The 7,500-nt window shown below is 43.4% G+C and overlaps 1 protein-coding gene across 2 annotated transcripts in view; it reads right to left on the reverse strand.

Moving 5' to 3' along the window:
- Positions 1 to 7,500, reverse strand: part of LOC123510051 — an 84,264-nt gene that overhangs the window by 32,487 nt on the left and 44,277 nt on the right. The window contains exon 1 of one of the 2 annotated variants that reach the window (XM_045264822.1): positions 4,984 to 5,004. The exons of the other annotated variant lie outside the window; for it this stretch is intronic. The gene's annotated coding sequence lies outside the window, so the exon portion shown is untranslated. Of the gene's footprint in view, positions 1 to 4,983; positions 5,005 to 7,500 lie in introns of those variants that run through there. 2 annotated transcript variants of the gene reach the window in all.

Raw genomic sequence — 7,500 nt, forward strand, 5'->3', positions numbered from 1 at the left:
TCCTTCTTCCTTCACATCATCTCCTCCTCCTCCTCCTCCTCCTCCTCAGCCATGCCCACACTCACACCAAGGACTCCACACTCTCTCTTGGCACTGTGCCCGGCTGCTGTCCCTCTCACCGCTACCCAACCTTCCCTCCCTTCACTCACACACACACACACACACACACACACACACACACACACACACACACACACACACACACACACACACGCACTGGACTCGTATTTAAATGTGTATGGGGAAGTGAATTTGAAGGATGCTTAGGTAGATAGAAAATATAAGCAGTAGGTAAAGAGAAATTAAATGGAAAAGGATAGTCAGTTAGTTGATAGATAGTGTAGGACAGGGTAAAGGACTTAGGTTTGTTAAGGGAAGGTATGTAGGAAGGAGGGACATAAGGTAAGGTGAAGACTTGTAGGTTTCTTGGTGTTGGTGAAATGGAAGGAATAGATAGAATAGATTGAAGGTTTGTGGGTTTATAGAGTTTAAGTGACAGGGATAGTTAGATACGTGACAGTAGATTCTTAACTCCTTCAGTAGTGAGACGCATTTTGACCTTCATTTTTTGGGTATAATTAGACGGTTTTATTTACATGGATAGAGTCTTTACTATTCTAACCCCACCATGTGTTTCTGAGGCTGTATAAAATCGCCAAATAGTAACCAGAATGAATATGGAAATGTGGCTTGATACTGCATGGACTAAAAGGAGCTGAGTAAAGGGTAAAGATGAATAACTGTGGCTTCATAAAGGTTGACAAGTTGGAAAAGATAATAAGTTCCTGGACTGACTGTAAAACTTGATGGATTTGTAGTTACAATTATAAAAGTCGAGTCGTTTTTTATAAAGAAATATCTAAACTTTGAGGATAATACTTTTTACAATACGTGTTGTTCCAAAGGTGGTAATAAAGGACAGGTAGATTGATTATTGTAAAGATGTGAAGGTGAGGTAGGTAAAGGGAAGGTTGAAGGTGGATTTAGGCAGGTGTGTTTTCCTTGGTTTTCTCACCTGGAAAGGGAGAGAGAGAGACAGAGAGAATCAGGAAAGATAGAAATAGGAACTAGAGGGAACAACTGAAAGAACAACAAAAGAAAAGGAAAGAAAAGCAACCAACCTAACATACCAGTAGATTAATAGCGAGCGAGGAAAATAAAGTAAGGAAAGATGAAAGAAACCAGCAGACTTACATGTAGAGTCATCTGTACCACAACACATCACCCCTTGCTATAAACTTTTCAAACTCCCCTTAACCCCTTCAGTACCATGACACGTTTCCATATTCATTTTGCTTACTATTTGGTGATTTTATACAGCTTTAGAAACTTATGTGGGTGATTAAAATAGTGATTACTCTGGCCATTAATCTTGTGACCTCCAAAGACCTTCCATATGAAAAAATAAATAAATCTTCTAATCGTACACAAAATTCATGGTAAAAATACGTCCCAGTACTGAAGGAGTTAAATCTCTCCATTAACTCCATCACTGACTCCAGCCATTCAGCCACCACTCTAGAGACCCAGTTACCTCAAAACCATCCCATCTTATCAAACCTTAGCCCCTTCAGTGCCAAGACGCATTTTAATATTTATTCTGCTTACTATTTGGCGATTTTATACAGCTTCAGAAACTTATGTGGGGATTAGAATAGTGAAGACTCTGGCCATTAATCTTCCTAATGTTAATAAAATCGTCTAATCTCACCCAAAACTCATGGTAATAATGCGTTCCAGTACTGAAGAGGTTAAAACTCCCCATTGACTCACACGATCACTGACTCCAAACTTTATTCCACCACTAAAGAACCAATCCCTCAAAACAAAGGCAAAACACATAATTTCTTTACATTATATTACCAAACTCCCTTTTTAAACCTTCCTATTGACCCAAACCCTGATTCTAATCCTCTATTCCAAAACTAAAGACCCAATTCCTTCAAAACAAAGGCAAAACACAGCATCTCACCACATTACCTTATCAAACTCAACTTTCGAACGTTCCCAATTGCCTCAAACACTGACTCAAACCACCATTAAAGACCCAATTCCTTCAAAACAAAGACAAAACACAGGATTTCACTACATTACCTTATCAAACTTCCTTTCCAAAGCATCCTATTGCCTCAAACATTGACTCCAACCTCTATTCCTTAACTAAAAGAACAATTCCCTCAAAAACAAAGACAAAACACAGCATTTCACCACATTATCTTATCAAACTCCCCTTTCGAACCTTCCTATTTACCCAAACACTGACTTCAACCCTCTATTCCACAACTAAAGACTTATTGCCCTCAAAACAAAGATAAGATTACAACATTTCACTCCATTATCTTATCAAACTCTCCTTTAACCCCTTCAGTACTGGGACGTATTTTTACCATGAGATTTGTGTACGATTAGACGATTTTATTGATATTAGGAAGGGTCTGTGGAGGTCAGAAGATTAATGGCCACAGTCTACACTATTCTAATCCCCCTACATGAGTTTTTGAAGCTGTATAAAATCACCAAATAGTAAGCAGAATGAATATGGAAACGCGTCATAGTACGGAAGGGCTAAAAGCTTCCTATCGCCTCAAACACTCATTCTAACCCTCCATTCGACCAATAAAGAACTAATTCCTCAAAACAAACACACAACACAGCATCCTACCATCTCATTAACCCACCAACCGCTCTTCCCTTCCTCAAAGTCACCCACGCCCAATCCTACAACCTTGGCGGCCTGAAAGCTGGCGTGGAGTCAAGCTGCGGGCGTGTGGGCGGCGGAGACTATCGGTACCAGCACACCAGCCCACGCCCAACGCCCACGTGCCCCCACCTTAACCCCCGCCTCCGGTCACCCTCTATCGTGCCTTCAACCTGTTCATTGGTGAGTTGTCCCTGTGTTCCTCCCACTGCTGGCTCTCCTCTCACTCTCTTTTTCCCCTCCACTGCTGACGTGTGCAATGCTTCAGGCTTTATGAAGTGGTGTGAGAGAGAGAGAGAGAGAGAGAGAGAGAGAGAGAGAGAGAGAGAGAGAGAGAGAGAGAGAGAGAAAGGGGGGGAAAGAGGAACTGATGAAAGGAAAGAACATGAGAAGAACGAGAGAATGATAGATGAGGAATACGTGAGAGAGAGAGAGAGAGAGAGAGAGAGAGAGAGAGAGAGAGAGAGAGAGAGAGAGACAGACAGACAGACAGACAGACAGACAGACAGACAGACAGACAGACAGACAGACAGAGAGAGAGACAGACAGACAGACAGACAGACAGACAGACAGACAGACAGACAGACAGACAGACAGACAGACAGACAGACAGACAGACAGACAGACAGACAGACAGACAGACAGACAGAGAGAGAGACAGAGAGAGAGACAGAGATAGAGACAGACAGACAGACAGACAGGCATAGACACACAGACACACAGCCAGACACATAGACACACACACAGACAGACAGGCAGACGCACAGACAGACAGACAGACAGACAGACAGACAGACAGACTATATATATGAGTAAGTATTCATAAGCATACTCCTCCAGGATGTATGTTTATATTCTCATGTACAGCAATTTACTTTTTTTTTTTTTTTTTGCTGTTGTTTGTACGTGCGTGTGTGTGTTTGCGGTTAATTTATGTACGTAAATCGGTTTAGCCTTGCGCTCATATGTACGGGAAAACTTTTAACGTACACGCCCCTCACATAAAACCAAATCCGTGTGCTCTTCATATTATTTTCCCGAGACCAGTGTCGATTTCGTGTACGTGTTCTGTGTACGTGTGTGCTACGTGGATGTACAGCACACACACACACACACACACACACACACACACACACACACACACACACACACACACACACACACACACAGCTTACCCAACCTTGGAAGACAGGCGTTACCTTCCATGTGGCTTTGTCCTCGCTGCCCACGCACCCTCACACACACACACACACACACACACACACACACACACACACACACACACACACACACACACACACACACACACACACACACACACACACACACACACACACACACACACACACACACACACACACACACGTTTGAGTTAGACTAATGATTAATGTGCAATGCTATAAACTCGTATTTCTACACACACACACACACACACACACACACACACACACACACACACACACACACACACACACACACACACACACACACACACACGTTTGAGTTAGACTAATGATTAATGTGCAATGCTATAAACTCGTATTTCTACAAACACACACACACACACACACACACACACACACACACACACACACACACACACACACACACACACACACACACACACACACACACACACACACAGGAGGGCGTGGGTGGGTCATAATTAAATGTATTGTACAAGTGCAGTAGATTATTTTGCCTTACCTTACGCTTGGCTTAACCACATAACGCTGTATATTGTGCTTACCTGTAATGCGTGTGTGTGTGTGTGTGTGTGTGTGTGTGTGTGTGTGTGTGTGTGTGTGTGTGTGTAGAAGATTCTTATCAACTAAACACACTGATTAAGATATGGGGATAGGTACCGAGAGAGAGAGAGAGAGAGAGAGAGAGAGAGAGAGAGAGAGAGAGAGAGAGAGAGAGAGAGAGAGAGAGAGAGAGAGAGAGAGAGAGTGTGTGTGTGTGTGTGTGTGTGTGTGTGTGTGTGCGTGTGTGAGTGAGTGAATCAGGAAAAAAGATCCATTAAAGAAATATTTATACAGGAAGTTTGGAGAGAGGAGAGGAGGAGGAGGAGGAGGAGGAGGAAGTCGATAAAGGGAGAGAGGGAGGAAAGGAGGGAGGGAGGGATAGAATAACCGGGAGGAAAGGGAAAGGGAATAGAGAAGAGAATAAGGGAGAAGGAAGCAGATGAAAGAATAACAAAGCAATAAAAAAAAGGAAAGAAAAGCAAAGTAACCAACCAACCAAACACGTGAATAGATTAGTAATGAGCGAGCAGAGTTTACCTGCTTTAATTAGCGGCAGGTGGGAATGACCAGGTAAGGGACCTCCACACTCCACGCACCAACTCACCTGGAAAGAGACAAAAAAAGTATTAATAGTAGTAGTAGTAGTAGTAGTAGTAGTAGTAGTAGTAGTAGTAGTAGTAGTAGTAAATAGTGGTGGTAGTAGTCGTAATCGTAATAGTAGTAGTAGTAGTAGTAGTAGTAGTAGTAGTAGTAGTAGTAGTAGTAGTAGTAGTAGTAGTAGTAGTAGTACCATAGTAGAAGTAGTAGAAGTAGTAGCAGTAGTAGTAGTAGTAATTGCAGTAGTAGTAACAGTAGTAGTAGTAGTAGTAGTAGTAGTAGTAGTAGTAGTAGTAGTAGTAGTAGTAATCATAATAATGACGATGGTGATGATAATAATTGCACTTGATCCTTTAAAACGCAATCTTTAGGGTATCAGATTCTCCTTAAAACCACTGTCGATTCTCCTTTGTCCTGCGTCAGGCTCTGGTGGGTTCAGGAAGACTCCCTACCTTCTTCCATCCTCTCCTCCCTTTCCTCCCTTTCCTCCCTTCCTGGCCCCTCCCTCTCACGGTCATTTGTCACGCGTCCCGGCCTTTCTGTCCTCTCAGGAGCCGCGGCTGTAGAGGCTTGAATCCCTTAACTTCTCATAGATAAAAAGTTTTTCAGTCCCCTTGAAAGGCTCCATCTTGTCTTTTTTTTTTTACGGGCGGACTAAAGCCTAACCCGTCATAGAGATTTGTGAGCCTCATTTTGTAGGTTCACTGTGCTCTTGAATCGTTTCCCTTGCAGTTCATTATTCTCTTAAATTCTTTAAAAAGAGGTTTTGATTCCACATGAAAAATTTTACGGTGTTATTCCACACGTCACACGCCTCCCCGTCACTGTCTGGGCTACCTGTCCCCCGCACGGCCAGGTAGTCACAGTGCTTATTAACCTGTCGCCTGGGCACCCCCGGGTCACCTGTGCCGAAAGTAGTGACAGGTATGGAAAGGTTACTCAGGGGTTACTGCTACCTGGAGAAGCAGAGAGGTGTGTCGACACGGCCTGGTGAAGGCTGCAGGTGTGTGGTCATTTCAGTCTACAAGTACAAAGGTTTAATACACTGCAGAGTCATTCCATCTCAGTCCTGTGTTTGGATTTGTGGTCGCTCTCTCAAATATTTTAGTGTGTCTCCTTAACTGCTTTCAACAGGATCTAGTGGCAGTTAGTGGGTTTTCAAGTGTGTTCATGATTGTAGTTATAGTTTGATAAGGATTCTGCGTTTTTCTTCTTTGTCTGTATCCTCTATTTATTTTTCCATCGGCTCGTTGTTGTTTGTTCATTTTGTTTTACCAGTGAGACTCCGTAGTGAAATGCCATGGCGTTTAATAATAGGACGCTTAAAAACAATATTGTCATGGCTCTGGTGATCATTTAACAAGAACTTTGCATACTAAACAAAAAAAAAATACCCATCAAGATCTAAATAATCGAAAAAAGTACCAATAAAATCATATACTGTTTAGAAATGCGACTTTAAGTGACAGTATTCTCATGACGTTAGTGAAAAAAAACATCTGCTTGAAATAGAAAAGCAAAAAAATACAAAAGCTGATTAACCATGTGGCCTTTGAAAACAGTCCTAATGAAAGTAAACGTTCAGGAACATGACCCTTGGAGAGACGGATGTATAAGGGAGGCAGGGAGGCAGGAAGGCGGAGAGGAGGAGGAGGAGGAGGCGGAGGAAGAAAGAGATAGAGACTCACTTTCACTTTCCCTCCTGAGGTGCTGATGCCACGCGGTCAAATATCTTGGTCACCGCCCTTATGTTATTCCTCAGGTGGCGTGTCTGGCCTCCCCTCCCGCCCTGTGCCTCCCCGTGCCTCCCTGTGCCCTGAGGCTGTGTAGTTAATGCTCACACCATCACCTGACAACGCCACACGCACACCTAAGAGCCAAAACACCCCGGTAAAAGTCATCATGTGGTGTGTGTGTGTGAGTCTCCGTCAGTGTGCGTGTGTGTGCCAGCGTCTTAACCCCTTCACTTGCTCCCCACATGGCGTCATCCAGTCCTTTCTTCTACCATCTTTTGCAAACTCGTGACCTTCCGGGAGACTCACACACAGACATTCCTTGTATTGTTTATTTTATCTCCGCCCGTCCAAGGATTGCGCAGAAGAACCAAGCGAAGATGAACGACGCGCTGGTTCTTATTGTTCATGTTGTTCTTGTTGTTCCGCGGCATTCTTATCGTTTCTTCATTAGTGCAGTTGTTGGGACATCCTCGCATGACGCCCCTTTGAAATCCGGCGTTCTTATTCGTGGATTTCTCGTAACGTCATAGCGTTCCGGCGTCTGATTGGCGGGTTGTTCTGTGACGTCACGGTATTACTTTCTTTTTCTTCGGGAAATGGTATGACTCGTTGACCTGGTGCCCTCCTCCTCTTATTCTTCTTCTTCTTGCTTCTCCTTCTTCTCCTCCTCCTCCTCCTCTTCCTCCTCCTCCTCCTCGTTGTCGTCTTTCCAACTCCAAAA

The sequence above is a fragment of the Portunus trituberculatus genome, chromosome 28 (assembly GCF_017591435.1).
Source record: "Portunus trituberculatus isolate SZX2019 chromosome 28, ASM1759143v1, whole genome shotgun sequence".
Taxonomy (NCBI): domain Eukaryota; kingdom Metazoa; phylum Arthropoda; class Malacostraca; order Decapoda; family Portunidae; genus Portunus; species Portunus trituberculatus.